We start from the raw sequence: 22,483 nt of genomic DNA, 5'->3' as shown, positions 1-22,483 counted from the left end.
ATACTCTCCAATCCATTATCCAAGTGGTTAATGAAAATATTGAGTAGTACTGGACCTAGGACTGACTCCTGCAGGACCCCATTAGATACGTCCTCCCATTTTGACAGCAAACCATTGATAACTACTCTTGGAGTACAGTCTTTCAACCAGTTGTGCACCCACCTTAAAGTAATTTCATCTAGACCTCATTTCCATAGTTTGCTTATGAGAATGTCATGTCAGACTTTGTCAAAAGTCTTACTAAAATTCAAGATATATCACATCTACTGCTTCCCCCATCCACTAGGCCAGTAACCCTGTCCAAGAAGGAAGTCAGGTTGATTTGGCATAATTTGTTCTTGACAAATCCATGCTAGCTATCCTTATAACCCTAGTAGTCTCTAGGTGTTTAAAAACTGATTGTTCAATAATTTGTTCCAATATCTTTCTAGGTATCGAGGTTAAGATGAATGGTCTATAATTCCTCAGGTCCTCTTTGTTCCTTGGGTCTACATTTGCCCTTCTCCAGTCCTCTGGGACATCACCTGTTCTCCAGGAGTTCTCAAAGATAACTGCTAACAACGCTAACATTCAACATTGTTCTTGCTAAACCAAATTTCTATCACACAGCTTGGCTGGGCAGCACAGACGCTCTTGCGTCATAGCAATTGGTATATAAACCAGGGGAGACTGAATCCTACCGATCCTATCAGATGAACATGGCCAGCCCTTGCTCTAGGCTAGGCCCAGGTTTGGCCCTGTGGAGACTTTACTGAGGGTTCAGCCGAAGCGGATTAGTCCCTCCATTTTGTTCCATACCCTAGTACAACAAGATGGGCCTATTTGACCAATTAGAGTTTGTGTCCAAATTGTGTTGTGGCCTAAGTACAGCCCGAGGCCAGAATATGGTTTTTAATGACAGTTGTAACAGGGGTTTGCCCTTGCCACCCTGCGGTTTATTTGGCACCAAGTCTGGACCCCGTTTTAATATGGGCTTTAGCTCAGTTTGAGCCCCTTTAAGCAAGTTTGTGAGGCCAGCTGCGGCTCCCCAGCGCAGGCAGCACTCACAATGTTCTCACCAGGTCTGCAGTTTGGGGTTATTCACAATTTCAAGCACAGCCATAGGCTGCTCAGGCATCTGGTCCGCACCACCTGCCATTTCCTCCCTTTGGCCACCAGAAACTGGTGTGCTGCAGGCAGCAGCTACCTGCAGTGAACGATGCCTCCATGCACGCCGAGTGGGGCAGCACCCTGGAGTAGGCGCAGTGCACTGGAGCTGCCCTTTCTATCTCTTCCAACCGGGCAACAGTGCCCCACCCCCAGCACAGGGTAAAGCCCAGGGAAGAGCAGGGGTAATCCCCTTCCCTGCGGGCTGGAGAGAGGGCAAGGGCAGCTGCTGCAGGCTGTCAGGTGTGGAGTGGGGTCTGTTAGGGTATATCTACACAGCACACGAAGCCCGGGTCTGTGGAACCTGAGCTTGTGGACTTGGTGTCTCCAAGGCCATGCTTGAGCATCCACGCTTCATTGTAAACCTGGGTTTAACACTTGCTGACTGCGGCTCTCACAGCTGTGCTAATGCGTCCATGCTTTGCTATGCAGACCTTCTGACTCGGGGCTGTGGCTTGAGCTGAGTCAACACTGCAAAATGACAGGGCTTAGACCCACGCCACAGCAGAACTCAGGCTCTGACCCACCCCCGCTAGCAGGCGCTAGGACCAGAGTGCTGCTGGCCCCAATCAGACTGATGTGTCTGGATGGAAAGTGGGGCAGGGGCTGGGCTCAAACTGGAGTCAGAGCTCGGGCTTAGGGTGCAGTGTAGACATACCTTAAAACCTACCGGTGGGCAGTGGGGCTAGCTAAGGGTGCTGGAGCGTGCCATGTTCACTTTACCTCAGGGAAGGACTTGTGGATGCTAATGGAGAGAGCTTGAGGAAGGTGAGCAGCAGGTAAGAGGGGAAGGATGCTGCCACGGTGGACAGCAGAGTGCATATCAGGAGGGCTGGTTGCTTCACTCACTCAGATGGAGGGGGCAGGCAGGATGCTGGCTGTTTTGAAATCAGATTCAGATCCAAGAAATTTAATTTTTTATTATTTTAATCTCATCTTTCTCTCCCCTGTCCGTCAAGCCATCCTCATGATTCCCAGATGAGGGGGTGGTTCTCATGATTAGCTTAGTCAGGGGTAGGGCCCTTCTGACTCCAAGAATTGCTAAGGGGGAAGTGTAGACTGGCCAATGGTGTTTCTACCAGCATGGCATTTTATTCAGAAAAGGTCTAGACAATACAGTGGTGAAAATACCCAAGCCCTGGCTACATTTGTGCTCCCACGCTGCTAGTGCACTCGTACAGCGTAGAGAAGGCCAGAGTGAATGAAACTAACTGTGCTGAAAACACCACCACACTTAACAATAGTCCTGAAACTCAATTATCAGCTCCACTACAGGTGACGTTTTCAGGCAAGCTCAGACCCTATTTACACACCTTAATAATTGGTTAGATTTTCCAAAGAGACCTGCATGCTGAGCACCTTTGAAAATCCAGGCAACAAGCACGTTTGAAAATCCATCTCCCTTTTGCAAAACAGTTTGGTCCAGATTGTGCAATAGAAACAAATCCTATTATATAAGCAGCCTGTTTAAAAGAGCGTAATTTAGTCAAGACAGAGGCCTAAACAATAGCTTTGATTTTAATTTGCTTTTACCCCATCCACACAAGCTGGACCAAGCCACCTTATAAAAACGGGTAGGCCAGAACCTAGTTTAAGCACCCTTGTTAAAGTTGGTTGATTCTTTGTATAGACAAAGGCCTAACCCCAAAAATAAAGGCAAGTCAAGAAAGACCCTCAGTGCTCCCTCTTATTATTGGTCAGACTAAATCTCATGGTGACCCCTACTTGTGGCAGCTGAATGCTAGCGCTCAATGAAGTGATAACTCTGGTGCTGTTTGATCACTGCTGGTTGCTGCACCTGTTGTTTGAATGCCTCTCTTCTACCCAACCTGCTGGCTAAGTTCCCTTTCGGGAATTCTGACTGGCCCACTAGCTGCGAAATTCTTTGCCAACTCTTCCCAGTTTTTTGAAATCCAGATTAAACTTTTGCATTCAATTTAGCTTTATGCCCTCTGCGGCTGACATGTAAAAGGCCCAGTGCTCCCCTTCTGCCCATAAAAATAAAACTCGCATTATCACTTAGAATTTTACATTCCTCTGCTTTTCAGAAGTGGTGAAATATAGGCCACAGTTGCCTATTTCCAGCAGCTGCAAAGTGACGTGCGGACCATAATGACATCCTTCTGCCTCCCGTGATATGTTTTGGCTTCAAGAGCTTGGGGAGCTGCAGACGTGATAAAAAACGCATCAGGCCCAGGAATGGATTTCATCATTTCCATTTATTACCATAGCACTTATAGGGCAAAGCCGTGCTGAAGGGGAGCGGGGGGGGAAATCAGTTACAATGTATTTTCACATCGTCATGGCACTCTAAGGGGCTAGAAGCATTTAAAAGTTCTTCCCTTCATCAGTCTATTCCCTTGGCAGATGGGACTAGCTTACGTGCATGGCTTCCATTTAATAAGGGGCTCTTCTGCTGAAAGGAACATGCCAAGGAAAAGGTGGGTATGGTTTTACATTTGTTCTGTTGCATAGGAACAAAAGACTTGTCATCATGGATCAGCTCGTTGGTTCATTGACTGTGGGATCCTGCCTCCGGCAATGACCAATAACGGATGCTTCAAAGGAAAGTGGGAAACCAACAAAATAGACTGAGACAGCTGAACATTGCTGTATACGGAGATGGGCTGGTGGAAACCTTTCCGGCCCAAGGTGCAGTCAGTTTCCAACCCAAAGGATGAGACTTAACCCATAGAAGTAGGCATGGTAATGACCATAGAATTACTCTGCACGTTGAAAAGTCTATCTTCCAAGTCTGGCTCTGTGACTTGCCTGAGGCACTGACTGCGATGCCCATGGTGATCACGCTCTGCAGCAAAGAAGAATTTGTTCTAAAGTTACCTGCCATTAAATTAATCAAGTGACTCCAGGCTTGTCTCATAGCATGGGAGAGCATGACCACACTAGAGAAGGGCTTGAACCAAAAGCATGGAGATCTTTACTGAGTGCAAGTCACTAACTCGGGGGGATGCAAGGCAAGAGTGAAACAGCTACTATGATTTATTATTCTTGTAGCACCCAGAGGCCCCAGTGTGGATCAGGACCCCAGTGTGCAAAGCAGCACACACACACACACACACACACAAAGAGGCCATCCTTGCCTGAGGCGTTCACTGTCTAAGGGCATGTCTACGTAAACAATGAATGCGCTTTGAGCTAGTCTCATTTCAAAGAGGACTTAGCTCAAAGCACTCGAACGAGCTGTTAACGCACATCAGCAGGGTGCACGTGGACAGTTAGTCCGCAGCTGGCTAGCATGGGGTAGAGTCACTCCCCAACTTGCCGCAGTCTAATTGTTCATATAGACAAGCCCCAAGAGAAGATTGTGGACTGTTTTGGTATTAGAGCCTGATAAGCATCAAATAGGATCCAGTGGGAGCCCCTATAGCAGAGCTCATGCCTAGAACTCTTGTCTCTACGGATTGGAATGAATTTTTAATGTGGTTTTATTAACCTCAGCTGTGACATGTCTGTGACAAAAGGGCAGTGATCTATCACTCAAGTGCAACAAAACAGCCAACCCTCAAATCTGATGGTTTACAATATTTGCAATCTTGAAGCACAATCTGACCCATTATTAAATTCTGAACCTAAAGTCACAGATACAGAGCAAATAATTTCCTAGGAGCTTTAAGAGTCCTCCTCACCTCCACTCCCTCCCCACCTAGATTTCCTCTGAGGAATGCAAATTGCCTCAAGAAGCCAGTTCCACACATAGTGCAGACCAGTTATCTTGCTCTCCAGCTCTTAGCCAGATACATGCAGCAACAATCTCTTTAGTGATCTAATGATATTGCATTCCATTTCTTTATTTCACCAGGGTTAGTGAATTTAGTGCTTATAAAAATGGAAGGGCTAAGCTCTGTCTAGAGGGCTTGTCCACACATGGAGTTATTCAGGAGTAGCTATTCCTGAATAACCCCTTGCGTAGACAAGTCCTTAGCATCAGCAGTTACATCTCAGCAGCTCTGCCAGTGCACCACAGGCCTGACCTGTAGCACTCCTTGCTACTGTATTGCTCTGCCCCCTCCCAGTTCCGCTGAAGCAATTCAGTCCTGACCTGCAGCACCCACAGGAACAATGAAATTGACATACCCGATCAAACCAACAGTAGGTCTAGTCTACTATCCTGTCTCTGACAGTGGCCAGCACTAGATGCTTCAGAAGAAGGTGCAAGAAACCCTCTGGTGGACAATCGTGGAATAGCTGCAATAGGGTACATTTTTCCGACCCAGGTTAATGTCTGCCTCATCCCAGCAGTCTGCCTCATGAAACTGTGGGTGTTCAATATCTCTCTGCAAGTCTAATTTTTTTAATCCTACCAAGCAATCTGTCTTGATATCCTGAGGCAATGAGTTCCACAGGTTAATTATGCATTGTGTAAAGCACCTTTTATTTACACCTTGTTATTCCAGTCCTGGAACCCTGCACTGCTCTTACCAATTACCTTCATTCGTGACTCACTGCACAGCACTGTAGTCCAGTCAGTGGCCTCTCTTAAACACAGCCTCCTATTCTGCAGCAGTTTTGAAATGTGGACAGACACTTAAAATTAAGCCAAGACATCCAAACTTATGCTAAAACTGGATGTATTTGAACTCAGGGCTCCAATTTTGAAGTACGCAGTACATTAACTTTCTGTCCCTCCACCCCCAACTCTTTCCGCCCTTGACTCTGTTTACGTGGAACAGTATTTCTGCAGCAATTTCTATGGCACTGATGAGAAGCAGGGGCTAGGAAGCTGAATGAAAACTTGCTGTAGTGACTCAGCGTTAGTACATTGTGTGCAACTGCCTAGGTCTTAATTACTTTGGAGAGCGAATTTCTGACACTATAAATGCTGCTAAACTAACCTGAGTACCTTTGGTGCCTTCCTAAATCATCTCCCCACTGTTTCCTTCAAAAGTGAGCCATGCACAAAACAATATTTCCTTTAATTCACTTGATGAGAGTTGGATGTGATTGGCGGTTCGTTTCATCAGCTTCTTCAGAAAAAAATAGATAAAAAAAAGATTAAAGAAAAAGGAAATCTCATGTACATTAAAAAAGTGTTTGCCTAAGAGACTTGCTTGCATTGCACTGATGCAATACATCAAAATGAGCCATGTTTTCCTGACTCACATCTTCATCTTGCCAGTTGAAATGGGAAGCAATGGAAATAGATGTGAGCAGCTTGTAAAGTGCATGTTGTGGCTCCCTCTAGTGGCTGGTCCTCAGAGCATGAGTTCTCAACCCAGGGACATCATGAACAGGACCAGGGGAACCATCACCTCCTCCCTCCTTTTCTCTATGGGTGCTTAGGGCTCTTCCAGAACAACATAGCAATCTGTTTTCTGTTGGTTTTTAAGGACTTGCTATTGTTCAGACAGACAGTGGGAATAAGGTGGTTTATCCTCAGCTTATGAGGATCCAAGCCCTACCACCACATGGGGCCTCCTGATACTACCCTGTTGAAGAGTAGGCCCTGGCACCAGATATAACACCTGCTGGTCAGGGCACTCACCTATGAGAGGAGACACCTAGGTTCAGATCCCTGCTCCCAATCAGGCAGAGTGGGGATTTGAACTGACGTCTACCTATCTCCTGGGTGAGTGCTCTAATCCCCAGGCTATCAGGGGTGGGGGTGCCACCACCACCACCTCCTCTGGCAGCATTGTCTGTTGTGCAGGTTTACACAGGCTCAGCACACACGTACCAGCTTGGGCAAGATATGTAGGGGCCACCTATTCTGAGAATCCTGCTGGGGCTCAGTCATGTGCTAGGCACTGCACCGCTGGGGGGCATCAGGACTTGGGCCTCTGTGCACATTCCCACTTAATTTAGGCACCTCAGTGACATTAATGGTGGAAACTCAGGCGCCAAGGGACTATTGGTGCCTACAGGATTAGGTGGCAGCTGAGTCGTGGTTTTGTGAATGACAGTGGCACCTAAATGTTGGACTTAGGCACCTAAAGTGGTAGTTAGGCATCTAAGTCCCCATTGTGAAGCTAGCCCTTACCTTGTACAAGATGGGGAACTGAGCCACAGACAATGGGGATAATAGCACTGCCTGACCTCGCAGGGGTGTTATGAGGATAAATATATTAAAGTGAGTGAGGCACTTAGATACTACGGGAATGAGGGCCATATAAGTACCAGAGAGGGAGACATACAATCGCTGGCGCTGCGTATTGGGCAACAGAGAAGAAACATGAGCAAATGATCTGTCCCACAGAAATGCGACTGTTGAGATGGATAAGTGGTATCAGCAAGGAAGACCACATTAGGAACGTGTATGTTAGAAACATGCTAAAAGTAACACCCATGCACAGAAATGTGAGGAGTGCAGGTTCAGATGGTTTGGTCATGTAAAGCACAGTCCTGACAACTCGGTGGGAAAGAGTCCAACAGAGCATGACTGAAGGAAAGACAGAAATCTTCAACTCAAGAAGTAGTAGTGGGATATCATAAAGAAAGGCATGTTAGCATGTGGTGCAATCAACTGGCAGAGTTTCTCAACCTTTTTGATACCAGGGGCCACCTTGCTGCCTTCCTAAACGATCTCAGGAACCAGCACCTGTCCATGGACTGGTCATTGAGAAAACACTTTGATAAAGAATATGGCACTGAATTGAGCACTTTGGAGGGAGAGGATTCAGAGTGGACCCCATTTGATGGGATTAATGCGAGGAAGAAGAGAGATGCATACAATATACAGGACAGAAGGAGAGGCTAGTAGGAAATAAAGTGTCATTGTATTCCATGGGCTTATGAGAAGCCGAGAAGATTGGAGTCCAGTGGTTTCTCCATGCCTGTGTCCAGAAAGCATTCAGCGCTCACTCATTAACTCACTTATTAGAATGATTGTTAATAATTAATCACAAACCTAAACAGGTCACAGCCTCAAGGCTGTGCTAAACCAGAGACATTTCCTCACCCATCCAACTGCTGCAGCAAGCCCCACATCAGCCAGAAATCTCTCTGCTGGAGTCACTTGCCTCTCTCCTCCAGCCATCTGGAGCTCAAGTCAGGGCTGCATCACACTAAAGAATTAATTTGGAGAATTGCTAAAGCGCGGCTGCGGTAATTCAATTTCTTCAATGAGAACCGCGAGCCGGGGTTCTATGAATGGTCAGATGAAGGAAGGTTATTTAATTCATTTCAATCAGCACGGAGCCACAGATGTGCTGAATGGCACCACAGGTTTTCTTCTCTCCCCACAACCAATGCTCTGCCTGCCTGTGCTTAATTGGACTTCAACTTTGAACTGCCTGTGTTTAATAGGGCCTAATCTTCAAACTGAATAAATTTCATAGGGCCTGATCTTCATAATGAATGCGTCTGAGGCCTGGGATTTCAAAGCAGTTCCATTTAGTAGGACTTCATCTGCAAACTGCTAGTGTATAATAAGGCCTGGTTTTAAACTGTGAACATTTAATAGGATCTGATGTTTAAAGTGCTTGTACCTAATGAGGTCTAATCTTTGCAGTTCTTCCCTGCTCCTTTTCCAGCATTCTCTCTTTTGTTCTGCTCCTCTCATTTCCCCAGTACTGTTACCCATCAGCACTGGGCACTGAGGTCCCAATCCTGCAACCTCTCCCAGGAGGGGACTCCCATCCCGGCAGCAACATGGAGCCCTGCTGAAGTCAGGCACAGGGGACAAGTTCAGGGTCATTTTCATTTATGGCCTAATTTGAAGAAGCGCTGAGCACTCGCAGCTCCCCCTGACATCAGCTGGTGTTGTGGGTGCTCAGCTCCTCTGCAAAGCAGGCCCTGGATGGGTTCCTCAAGTCAGGCACACAGCAAAGTGCTGGAAATCAGCAGACAGCTTTGGAAAAGGCATCTGCTCAGCTGAGCTGAGCCAACCTCCATCTCCAGACAACTAGAGACTCCCCCCCCCCCCCCCCCCGATGTCCTTGGGCGCAGAATCAGGTCAATGCAGAGTGCTAATCCCACTCCAAATACTAATTGGGCACATAATGAATGCCTTTAGCCCCTTCCATGCTGAAGGAAATACCAGCTAGGTCTGGAACTTGGCCTTCCACTGCTTCTAGTATGGTCCAAAGAATGCACTTTTACCTGAAAATGGCTGCCAAGACACGTGCAGACTCCAGGAGGAATGAAAGGGTTAATATAACCTGGTCATAAAATCACTGTGGTCACACTGGACAGAGGGAAGGAAGGGAAAGCAGTTGTATAGGGGGGTGCTGTAAGTTCTTATCACAGAGCTACAGCAAGCAGCAGTCATGACCTGCTTATTTCTTTTGAATCAGACCAAGTGATCATTCCCTATCATTCAAAAAACTACAGCACACATCTGCTTTGTTTCTCTTCTTAAAGCACCACTGCAACATTTCAACAAATGTTACAAATATCCCAACTGATTCAAATCCTATTTATCAATTATGGACTTTTATGAGGTTTTTTACCCCTGCTGGGCATCAGGATAGATGTGGGCATCAAACTAGTTCTATATTTCCTAGGAAGCATGCTGATTGTCACTATATTTAGGGGGTTATCAAAGATCTCACCTTTCTGTTTACTCAGTTCCCACAGCCTCACCCATGCATTAGTGGCACAGACACTAGCCCATTGCACAGCATTTTGAAAGGAAAAAGAAATAACCCAAGTACCAGCAGGACAATGTTACCGCTATGAGCGCAGAAACCTGGACACCAATTTACATTAGCTGAGAATCTCTCTCCATTCTTACCCACCAAACCTTGTATTATTTTTGACATGCAGACATTTTCCTTTGATGCCAATGCCCAAGGGAGTTTGGGCTTTGAAAGATCATCTGCTTGTGAGCTTAAGGCTGAAAAATTGCTTAGAGCACAATTCCAGAAGATCTCATACCTTCCTGAGTTTCAGGGAATGTAAATATTTATCTAATTTTTGTTTTCTTATGTACACAATATGTTTGCTAACACCAATATTTCTAGACTTTAATATTTCATGATAATTAGAGCCCAAGTCTTCAAACCTCCACCAAAGTGAGCTTTTGAGCATATAGGGCTATATTATTCCTTGGTACTTCCTCTCAATATATTGAAACATTGGCTGATCTGTACACACAAGTGTCCTCTGCTGGATGGAATCAGAACGGTGTGTAATATGCATACATGGCTAAGAGCTAAAGCAGATTCTCCTTGATAGAGCTTTATATCTAGGTTATACACTGGTATCTTCTTTCTGCTATTGGCGGTAATTTGGAAACTAATTTTAAATGATATATTGACTGATGCAGCATATATTTAATGTTGGCATTGGGCTGGGCTTTCAACTGTGCAGTCTTCAGGTCAAGTATTTTTAGTACATTTAACATACAGAGAAGGACACTGTAACATCATAAAAAACAATAATCCCCCTGCCCTCCCTCTTCTGGCTATGACGACTGACAAAGAAAATCTGTTTTTTGATTCATGGGCTGCATAGGATTCCCTGTCCAGTGGGATCTCTGTCAATAGACAGAAATAATTTCTATAAAGCCCTTTTGATTTTCTGAACAACCCTTCTTGGCATCCCCCCTGTTAAATCCTACAGGACTTCATAGAATATCAGGGTTGGAAGATACCTCAGGAGGTCATCTAGTCCAACCCCCTGCTCAAAGCAGGACCAACCACAACTAAATTATCCCAGCCAGGGCCTTGTGAAGCCGGGCCTTAAAAACCTCTAAGGATGCAGATTCCACCACCTTCCTTGGTAACCCATTCCAGTGCTTCACCACCCTCCTAGTGAAATAGTTTTTCCTAATATCCAACCTAGACATCGCCCACTGCAACTTGAGACCATTGCTCCTTGTTCTGTCATCTGTCACCACTGACAACAGCCAAGTTCCATCCTCTTGGGAACCCCCCTTCAGGTAGTTGAAAGCAGCTATCAAATCCCCACTCACTCTTCTCTTCTGCAGACTAAACAACCCCAGTTCCCTCAGCCTCACCTCATAAGTCATGTGCCCCAGCCCCCTAATCATTTTTATTGCCCTCCGCTGGACTCTCCAATTTGTCCACATCCTTTCTATAGTGGGGGGCCCAAACTGGACACAATACTCCAGATGTGGCCTTACCAGTGCCGAATAGAGGGGAATAATCACTTCCTTTGATCTGCTGGCAATGCTCCTACTAATGCAGCCCAATATGCCATTAGCCTTCTTGGCAACAAGGGCACACTGTTGATTCATATCCAGCTTCTCGTCCACTGTAATCCCCAGGTCCTTTTTTGCATAACTGGCACTTAGCCAGTCAGTCCCCAGCCTGTGGCAGTGCATGGGATTCTACTGTCCTAAGTGCAGGACTCTGCACTTGTCCTTGTTGAACCTCAGATTTCTTTTGGCCCAATCTAGGTCTAGGTCACTCTGGACCCTATCCCTATGCTCCAGCATATCTACCTCTCCCCCCAACTTAGTGTCATTCGTGAACTTGATAAGGGTGCAATCCATCCCATCATCCAGATCATTAATGAAGATGTTGATCAAAACCAGCCCCAGGACACTCCACTTGATACCAGCTGCCAACTAGACATCGAGCCATTGATCACTACCCATTGAGCCCAATGATCTAGCCAGCTTTCTATCCACTTTATAGTCCATTCATCCAATCCATACTTTTTTAACTTGCTGGCAAGAATACTGTGGGAGACCGTATCAAAAGCTTTGCTGAAGTCGAGATATATCACGTCCACCACTTTCCCCATATCCACAGAGCCAGTTATCTCATCATAGAAGGCAATCAGGTCAGTCAGGCATGACCTGCCTTTGATGAATCCATGTTGAATGTTCCTGATCACCTTCCTCTCCTCAAAGTGCTTCAAAATGGATTCCTTGAGGCCCTGGCTCCATGATTTTTCCAGGGACTGAGGTGAGGCTGACTGTTAGTCTCTAAGGTGCCACAAGTACTCCTGTTCTTTTTGCGGATACAGACTAACATGGCAACTACTTTGAAACCTGACTGAACTGTAGTTCCCTGGATTCTTCTTCTTCCCTTTTTAAAAGATGAGCACTATATTTGCCTTTTTCCAATCATCCAGGACCTTCCCCGATCGCCACGAGTTTTCAAAGATAATAGCAAATGGCTCTGCAATCACATCAGCCAACTCCCTCAGCACCCTTGGATGCATTATATCCGGCCCCATGGACTTGTGCATGTCCAGCTTTTTTAAATAGTTCTTAACCTGTTCTTTCACCACTGAGGACTGCTCACCTCTTCCCCATACTGTGCTGCCCAGTGCAGCAGTCTGGGAGCTGACCTTGTCTGTGAAGACCAAGGCAAAAAAAAAAGCATGGAGTACTTCAGCTTTTTCCACATCATCTGTCACTAGGTTACCTCCCCCATTCAGTAAGGGTCCCACACTTTCCCTGAATTTATTTTTGTTGCTAACATACCTGTAGAAACCCTTCTAGTTATCCTTCACATCCCTTGCTAGCTGCAACTCCAGTTGTGCTTTGGCCTTCCTCATTACACCCCTGCATGCTCGAGCAATATTTTTATACTCCTCCCGTGTCATCTGTTCAAGTTTCCACTTCTTGTAAGCTTCCTTTTTGTGTTTAAGCTCACCAAAGATTTCTCTGTTAAGCCAAGCTGGTGACCTGCCATCTTTCTGCACATCGGTATGATTTGTTCATACACCTTCAATAAGGCTTCTTTAAAATACAGCCAGCTCTCCCCGACTCCTTTCCCCCTCATATTAGTCCCCCATGAGAACCAGGGCCTGCAATCTGAAAACTTCTGTTAGTTGTCTGAAGAAAGTCTCGTCTACCTCATCCTCCTGGTCTATAGCAGACACTTACCACGACATCACCCTGGTTGCTCTCGCCTCTAAACTTAACTCAAAGATTCTCAACAGGCTTGTCTCTAGTTTCATACCGGAGCTCTGAGCAATCATACTGCTGTCTTACATATAGTGCAACTCCTCCACCTTTTCTCTTCTCCTTAAAACATGGAGACTGCGTCTTCTGCGCATACACAGAACCGAAGCTGAAACAATGCAAGCTTCCCTCACAATGTCCCACCATTCTGCTTCCACTCTAACCTAGTGGCCGGAGGGTGGCGATACCTCTGCTTGTACAGCTATACCAGCAAACCCTTTCAAGCGTAGGCAAGGCCTCACTTAGCCTCTCAGTGCCTCAGGTCCCCATTTATACAATGGGAAGTACAGCACTTCCAGGTCTCCCAAGGGCGTTGTGAGGATAAATACATTGAAGAAGATGAGGCACTATGGGGAATAGGTGCCACATAAGTACTTAAGAGACAGATAGCCCTGAAGAGCTCACACTCTAAAGAGACAAGATGGATACAGGGTGGGAGAAAGGAGCTATTATTAACCCAGCTTTACAAATGGGCACAAAGAGATGAAGGCCCAGATCCACAAAGATGCTTAAGTGATTAAACACAGACATAGGTGCCTAGGTCTCAGGGTCAGGCACTTAAATCTCAGTTTTGGCTCCACTGCAATCCACAAGACTCGTACCGAACGCTGTAGGTGCCTACATTTTCGGGGGAAAAGTTCCCTAGGTACCTAGGTTTCTGCCTCTGGGCATGCACACTACAGCTGCCCTCCATGTGTCACACCTATCTCCCCACCTAAGCGCCAGAGCAAGCCACAAGCCAGGGAGGATAGCTGTCCAGCCACCAAAGACACGGGCGGGCCCTGATCCAATACCAGTGGCCAGAGGCCGCCTCCTGGAACCTCCAAGCGGCAGATTCCTGTTTGTGGATCACTAGGCAGAGCGAGGCACCTCCCTGCAGCCCAGACATAGGCCTGATCTACACTTAAAGCTTAGGTTGACAGAACTATGGTGCTCAGGGGTGAGAAAAATCCACTGTGAACTCCACAGCTATGCCAACCTAGCTCTCAGTGTAGATGTGGCTAGGTCAATGGAAGAATGCTTCCGTTAACCTAGCTACTGTCACTCGGGAAGGTGGAGTTACGAGTGACAGAAAAACCCTTCCATTGCTGTAGTGTGCGTCTATACGCTAGTGCTACAGCAGTATAGCTACAGCGCTGTAGCTGTGCCACTGTAGCACGCGTAGCGTAGACATGGTCCTAGATGCCCATCTCAGACGGGGCAGGGCTTAGCACACCCCCCTGGAGTTGGTACCGTCCATTGGCTAGCCTACTTGGCTCCCTGCCTAGCATGATGGCTTTTGTGGATCGCATTCTTAGGCGCCTCTCTCCCCCCATTCACTGTATAGGGAGTCTAGATGCCTAACACAGCTCTGTGGATCGCAGTGTTGTTCCAGAGATTTTCCAGGCACCTAAACGTTAATGTTGCAACACCCGAGTCCCTTTGTAGATCCCACCCTGGGTAACTTGCCATGGTCATGCAGAGGGCATGTCAACACTGCCATTAGACACCCGTGGCTGGCCCATACCAATTGACTCGGGCATGCAGGACTCAGGCTAAGGGTCTGTTTAATTGCAGTGTAGACATTTGAGCTCAGGCTGCAGCCCAAGACCTGGGACTCTCCTGCCTTGCAGTGTCTTAAAGCCCAGGCCCTGAACGTTTACACAGCAATTAAATAGCCCTGCAGCCCAAGCCCCGCAAGCCTGGGTCAACTGGAAGGGGCCAGCTGCGGGTTTAGAACTGCAGTGTAGACATACCTGGAGAGGCTATGGCAGAGCAGGAAATTGAACCCATGGCTCAGCCCCATGACCAAAAGAGAGCACCCTTCCTCCCAATCATCTGTCTAATAACCTGGATGGTGGTAACACTTTGCCCCACCACACACACAAAATCCAACTGCTGAAGTAAATTATAACTCTAGATCCCAGCATGCAGGGACCCCTCAAGAACAGAGCATTCCTTCTGCCCAGCTACACCAGGTGTCTAGTGGTGCTTCTCTGTGCCATGCGTGGACTGTCCTCCTAAGCCGGTCCTGGGCTCTGAAGGGCTAAATGTCTTTGGACCATCTTTGGCAGACACTTCTGTTTTGTATACACCATACAGTGCATTTGAGTAGCTCTCGGTATTGTACGTCAGTCCCATTTTATACTAATCCCTCATCCCCTGTTACTGTCTGATGCTCTGTACAGATTCTCTGCAATATTTACACCAAGGTTTCACCTGCTGGCATGTGCGTGTCCCAGCAGCTGACTCACTCTCACCTTTTCATTGTTCGCTGCCCACTGAGTTTAGCTGCCAAATTAATTCACCCCATTTTATTTTCAATTGAATCAAACTCCAGCACTGCCCTATGATTTACGTACCACATGAGCCTTATTGGCAGACAGGGGGGTTGGAAGGTTATAGAACCAATATTACTAGAATCTGCATAAAACAAGGGGAATGTCATAATTTAGCTGCTGCAGATGTGGATAAGATGCTACTGCTGGTCATTTTATAATTAGACAGCTAACCATAAAATAACCTTTGCTAATCACCACAAGCCATTATTACACAAATGAATCTCGGCGTTGGACTTGTTTTACCCTCGTCCTTGAAGGCCAGAGGTAAGAGAAGCTTTCTTGGCAGGCTTCACTCTGCAGCCAGCCCTGTGTTATTACTATATTTTATGGCTCACAAATGTTTAATCAATAATGCAGTATTTTCAGGAACAATATTCCTCCCTGTGTCTTTCTGTGGCTGGAATTGATTAGCTGGTGACTCACAAATCCTTTGACATGAATTGGCTGTTTCGGAGATGCCCTTAAACTCAGGGAAGGGTAAATTCCTCAGCTGAGTTGTAAAGGATGGGAAAGTTTATTGGGACAAAAACAGATGTACTGGCAAGTGGCTAAAGATACTGCCCTAGGGACTGCTAGTTGATTTGTCAGGTTAATGAATGGCTTCAAGATACTCAATGGCCAGTAGGTCGTTGCTTTGGCAAATAGAAACAACCCTGAAGTGTCTTTTCCAGTAGTGTCAGCAAAGCCTTTGTCAGAAAGCCTGGCCATTAAATGCCAAACTCCCCCTAATAAATTGACCTCTGGTCCCTGCATCAAAGCTGGGGAACTGACAAACAGGGATGAAACTGCATTGCTGCAACGCAACATCATTTTAGCTGCACCCAGGCAGTTGATCGCTCCCTGCTCCTATCTAAACAGGGAGGCTGCCTTGATCTCATGCAGCCACAGGCGCCAACTCCGGGGGTGCTCCGGGGCTGGAGCAACCACAGGAAAAAAAATAGCAGGCTCTCAGCACCCACCAGCCACCCGCCAATCAGTTGTTCAGCGGCACGCAAGAGACACTGAGGGAGGAGGCAGAGCAGGGACAGAGGCAGAGCGAGTGCGGGTGCACTCGGGGGAGGGGTGGAGCAGGGGCAGGAAGAGGCGGAGGGAGGGCAGGGCCTTGGGGGAAAGGGCGGGATGGGGCCTTGGAGCAGAGCACCCACCCGGAAAAATGAAAGTCGGTACTTGTGCATGTAGCACTGGGGGGCTCTGCTAATTACCAAAGATACACCCTCCACAGGTCAGGAATGTTGGGGGGGGTGATGGCGTTGGGACTCACCAAAGCAGCGCCTCCTTCTGTTCAGTCTGGGAATTAGCTCTTAATAGTCCTGGAGCACCCTCTGCTGGCGGTGTCCCGGCCGTCTCTTGTCCTCCGTTGGCGTCCGGACCCACGTTACTCCCTGCTCGGCGGCGTCCTCTTCAGGGTGCTGCCCTCCGGCAGTGCCCCTTAGTCCTCCCTCACCCCCTTCCGGGGGGGGTTAGCAGCAGTGGCCACCCCCAACCTCACAGTCTAATCCCTGGCTCAAGGGCTGGTTGCAGTCTGCTCTGACCGCTTCTCCACCACCAGTTGCAATACAAGGGGGAAGGAGGGGACCCAGGAACACCCACTACTCTGGATCCTGAGCTAGGGACCCTCTAGTAGCAGCCACCCTGACCTCCTTCTCTCCCCTTGTCCAACTGTCCCTGGGCCACTTCCCCTCTGGCCCCTCGCACACTCTAGGCCCTTTCTATCAGGGCCTGCAATCTGGCAAGTATTGGGCCGGAGCCCTACTATGCTCCCCCCGAGCCTGCCCAACACTGCTCTGTCTGAGGTGCTGGTTTCCTGCTCCAGAGACAGATCTTCTCCCATGAAGGTCTGGGACAGACTCCCCGCTCCCTTCCTGGGTCGCCTTTATATAGGGCCTAACCTAGCCCTGATTGGCTGGCTCTAATCTCGGCCCTGATTGGCTCCCAGTAGGCCCTTCCCTAATTGGCTGCCAGCCTGTGCAGCTGCTCTGGCCTACTCTAGCCTCCTCTCTCATGGAAGTGGGGCAGCCGCCCCACCACAGGGACCTTGCCTTCCTTGACAGCATAGGGCCTGGATCACCTGCCAGAATTATCTGGGTATATCTCACCTAATTCCCTGTCATTGCAGAGGCCTTGGCCATTGGTGGCACTTCGGACTCTCCTGCTCTCTGCCTGTGGCACACAAGTTAGTTTCCTGAGGACTGAGATGCTTTGGTCTAACTAAAGTTATTGGGCTCATTATAGGGGTTTCTGGGTGAAATTAAATGGCCTGTAGTATACAGGAGGTCAGACAAATGATCTAGCCTTCACCTATATGAAATGTTGTTACATTAGAGGTGGACCCAAGCTTCAAAGTTCAGATCTAGATCAGACAATCAAGAATGTTTGGACCCAATGTTTTGTTCTGGCCCATTATAGGAATAAGACCAGGTGCAATGTTTGAAGAGAGAGGAAGGATGGTTCAGTAGTTAGGATACTAGTTTAGGAGTTGGGAGACCTGTAAGTACCTAAAATAGACGGAATCCACATCTCCCTAAAGTTTGGGGATTTGGTTCTGCCCCATCTCCAGTTCCCCCCCCCCCCCAAGACTTCTTCTCCCCATTCTGTCTTCTCCTCCTCCTTGAGCCTGGAGTGAAGTCTTAATGGTGAATGTGTGATGTCAAATTCATTTCCATGGCAACATAATGACATTGTGTAGGATTCTGGGATCAAAGCAGGAGGAGAAGCTGGGCTGGGCGGCCATGAGCTTTCTTTCAGGCATCACAATTACCTCCAATCACTGCCAAGAAAAAACAGAAAATAGCTTGCCAGGAACTTGGCTCTCAGTATAAATATTCCCTGTATAGTTGAGTTTGCTGCAGCTTTATGGCTTGAATTCACCTGGAGTTTGGAAACATTCTGGTGCCAAAGCAGCGGTCATGATTTGCTAACCAGCCACCTTCTCTACTGGGAGAGAAGATGTTTCCTTAGCAATAGGCCCTCTCTATTGAATTTTCTACACATTATAAGAAGGAAATTATCGTATGCAGTTCAGCCTTAATTTGTGTGCAAGTATATTTAACAGGTGTATTGACCATGTTTGACTTTGCCACCTGAGTAAATGTTGAATCAGCTCCAAGCAGACCTTGCTGACATGTTAGAACGGGAGCTGAGCAAACTTGATCCTTGCTCATTATAGGAAGAAAGCTTTGCACTTTGAGGCTGCCCCTTTCATCCAAGCATTTCGAAGCACCTTGCCAAACGTGGATTGACGGAAGTCTCACAATCCTACCTGGGTGCCACAAAGGTATTATAATAGCCACTTTGCAGCTAGGTAAAGAAGCTACATGAAGGTCCAGTGATTTGCCTAAGGTCACACAGCAAGTCAGTGTCAGAGCTTAATACAACTCTGATGTTCTGACTCCCAGTCACCTGCTCCCCACACTAGACCACACCCCATCCCCATGCTGTATCCCCAGATCAAACAAATCCTGAAATTAAAATTTGCAGCAAATAAGCTTTTTAAAAAACACTAATCTCTGGGACTCTGTATATTAAACAAATTCTCTAGCCATCAAGGCCCAGCTGTTTACAAATATTTAGGCACCCAACTCCCATTGATTTCAACAGGAGTTAAGTGCTTACCTATCTTTTACCATCTGGCTTCAGTCTCATAGAAATGATAAGGCATAGTAGAGTGAATAGCGATCAGTTCCAGTGTGCAGTTCAGACAGTTCTAACACAAACCTGAGCATGTGAAAGTTAGCATTCGATATTCCCTTACCAACCCTAACTCTGCCCTCCTAGGCAAAGCTGCACGGACACCGAGGACTTCAGATAACGAATTATGGACAGGCAGCTAAGAAGACTGAAGAGAGTCATTTTAATGCATAAAGCACTAACATTTCTACCATAACTATAACCGTCTCGCATCAGCTATATAAACAGTGTCTTTCAAGGTCTACTGCATGTTCAGCTTCTAACAGCAGAATATTTACATCTTAATTAGCATATTATACAGAGATTACCCTGTTCTGTATCTACAGCTATGGAACCTAGATGCTCTCTTCAGTAAGCTGGGGTTCTAAGGGGACATGGGGCCTAGGGATTATAGATAGCCAACTCCCATTGACTTTCAGTGGGACCTGAGCACTTATTGCTTTCATGCGCCTGGTTTGTCTCCTTGAAAGCAGACAGGAATAGGAAGTGGAAAGCCAAATTGCAGTCGTTGATAGGGCTTGTGAAGAGGGCTGGAGCCTTGCTTCCCAGAATGATGAAGGGGTGGAAAGGAGCTTTATGGGAGGCGGCTGGCTGACAAAGTTTGTCTCAGTGATTATTTTAATGCTGCTGGGGTTACGTTGTAATAGTAAGGATGTGTTAGGGCTCCGAAGGCCAGATTTTTAAAGGTATTTAGGTAGCTTAAAATTCAACCAGATTCAACTAGCGCTTTAGAAAATCCCTTTAGGTACTTCTCTGCATCTTTAGGTGCCCAAATAAAAGTCTTTTAAAAATCTGACCCCTCACTCTGTGTATATTCTATTCCATACATATGCTTATCCAGCCCCCATCACTGTAATATCTCAGTGCCTTCCAGTTGTGCATTAAGTGACACTACTAACACCTGTCCCATCTGGTTTGTTCTCTCTTTCACCCTCTCCCCAGGAGGAAAGCCATGTGTGAAGTGGAGTGTTTTGTTATGGGGATTGTTTTTTAAATGTACACTCTGCTCTGTTTGTTTGCATGTGCACTGCAGCAGCACACAGAGGTGCCAGCAGAGATCAGAGGCTCATTGTGCTAGTTGTACAAATCCACAGTGAGTGACAGGCCCTATCCCAGGGGTGGCCAACATGAGCCTGAGAAGGAGCCAGAATTTACCAGTGTACATTGCCAAAGAGCCACAGTAATACGTCAGCAGCCCCCTCCCCCTCCCCCATCAGCTCCTCCCTCCCCCACTCCCAGCACCTTCCGCCCACTGGTAGACCCACCAATCTGCACCTCACCCTCCCTCCCCGCACCTCCTGATCAGCTGTTTTGTGGGAGTAGGAGGCTCTAGGGGGTGAGGGGGAGGAGCGAGGGCATGGCAGGCTCAAGGGAGGGCGCGGGAAGGGGTGGAGTGGGGGCAGGGCCTGTGGCAGAGCCAGGGGTTGAGCAGTGAGCACCCTCCAGCACATTGGAAAGTTGGCGCCTGTAGCTCCAGCCCCAGAGTCAGTGCCTGGACTGACAAGGAGACGCATATAAACTTTTGAAGAGATGCATGTGGCTCCGGAGCCACAGGTTGGCCACCCCTGCCCTACCCTGAAGAACTACAGTATAATGACCCAGGTCTCACAGTAGATCAGTAGCAGAGTCAGACTAATAATATCCAGATCTTATCTAGCACTTTTCAGCAGGCAATCTCAGAGTGCTTTACAGAGATCAGTACCATTATCCCCATTACATGGATAGTGAAACTGAGGCACAGAGAGGGGGAAGTGACTTATCCAAGGTCACCCAGCAGGCCAGTGGCAGAGACTGGATTAGAACCCAAGTCATGTGGTTCCTAACCTAGCACCCTCACCATGAGACACAAGGTCCCCAGAACTGCCCCATGTGATGTATTTATGTGGCCTGTGTGACACAGATTCTTAAGAATCTGATTTTTTTTTTTTAATATGTACATTTCTAGCCCCCATGGCCACCACCAAGATTCAAATCATAACTGAGTGTAAGGGTAATGGATGCAGTGATGTCAGCACTAAGTCAGGAGCATCAACTCTAAAACCTAACACTGACACTTTCACCACTGATCGTAGTCGTGCATGGAACAGGGAGGGCAGCTGGGGGCAAAGCCCACAGGGCTGGGAAAGCAAAGCTTCTGCAGGGAAGGAAATTCAGAGAAAAGAGCAGAGGAAACTTCCCAGCACAGGGAGGGATGGAAGAGAAACAAAGGGCAGGAATAGGGGCAAACTAAAGGGGAGCAGATTTCCTCACTGAGCAACTGTGGAGGGATCACTCACCATCCAGTGCACCTCCTCATGGGCAGCCAGGCTGCAGCAGCTTTTCTGACTCTGGCACCTCCTGTTGACAGCCCCTCCAAGGGTGCGTTGGTTTGCCTCTTCTCACAACTCAGCCCTCCAGCGAGGTTGCTTATAGTCTCCCAGAGTAGCAGAGAAGCCAATAAACAAAAAAGTCCAGCAACTTTATGCCAGGTCTCCAGCCCTACTCTGGGCTCAGTAGTCCTTGCCTCAGGAGGGCTTTTACCACCCTTTTCCTGGTAGCAGATAGAGGACAACCCAGGCCCTCTGCATTGCAGCCCAGGGACTCAGTATTAAGCAGCTAAGATGTATTTCCTCAGACTCCTAGTTGTTTCCTTGGGCCGCTTCCCACCTTCATCTGCCTCCGGCCCCTTTTTCACAATTCCTCATCCCAATGCTTTGTCCCTGGAGAATTTGGCTCCTTGAGCTGCTTTCTGCCCAGTTTGTCATTAAAGAGTCCTCCTCAGGTTCCCTCACAACCCCCTTCTTCCTGGCCTACAGACTCTTACCCCAGCTGTTAATGGTCTGCCAATTAGCCAGCTGAGGCAATATTGCCTCTGTCTCTTAAACCCTGAGTGCCTGTGGCCCAGCAGGATTAATACACAGTGACCAGGATGATTGAACAAAGCTATATAAAGGCTGCAGCCTCCCCTCAATCTTTCTACCAACCTCTAGTGACTGCAGTGGGCATTCCACTGTGCCCTGGGGGGCATAGACTGCAGCCCCATAATTAAACATGGAATTTAGCCCTCTCCTCTGAATGCACTAGACCAATTAACTTTTTTCAGAAAGGACAACAGCAGAGGGCCAATCCTGGCCCTTACTCACCCTGACTACTACCTTTCCCATTGAGACCGAGAGAACTATGCACAAAGTAAGATACAACTTAATGTGATAAGGGCACCAGCAATGCCCTTTATCACACTGGAGGTAGCCAAAATACATTCAGTATGTCCTGCTACTCTTCCACATAAACAACTGCTGCAGTTGTCACAGGGCTGGCTGTGAGATCACAACCCAGGGAGGAGGCAAGTGGGAAGTGAGGTGGTCTGAGGGACATTGTCTCTGATTAGATGAGTTCCCACTACTCAGGACTTAGTACAATCAGTAGCATAGCTAGCGGGGTGCAGGGGAAACAGACGCTTCCCCTCGGCACATTTCCCAAAAGCGGCGCCTGCTGGGCCAGCACTGGG

The 22,483-nt window shown here is 47.6% G+C and overlaps 1 long non-coding RNA gene across 1 annotated transcript; it reads right to left on the bottom strand.

The window, feature by feature from the left end:
* Nucleotides 1-3,398: 3,398 nt before the first annotated feature.
* LOC135975094 (uncharacterized) lies at nt 3,399-22,107 on the bottom strand. The gene is made up of 3 exons (XR_010592131.1): nt 21,273-22,107; nt 16,571-18,076; nt 3,399-3,955 (listed from the first exon to the last, which is right to left on the bottom strand). It is a non-coding gene; the product is annotated as an uncharacterized LOC135975094 (long non-coding RNA).
* Nucleotides 22,108-22,483: the final 376 nt, after the last annotated feature.

The sequence above is a fragment of the Chrysemys picta genome, chromosome 13 (genome assembly GCF_011386835.1).
Source record: "Chrysemys picta bellii isolate R12L10 chromosome 13, ASM1138683v2, whole genome shotgun sequence".
Taxonomy (NCBI): domain Eukaryota; kingdom Metazoa; phylum Chordata; order Testudines; family Emydidae; genus Chrysemys; species Chrysemys picta.
This window is presented reverse-complemented; position numbering and strand designations above follow the sequence as displayed.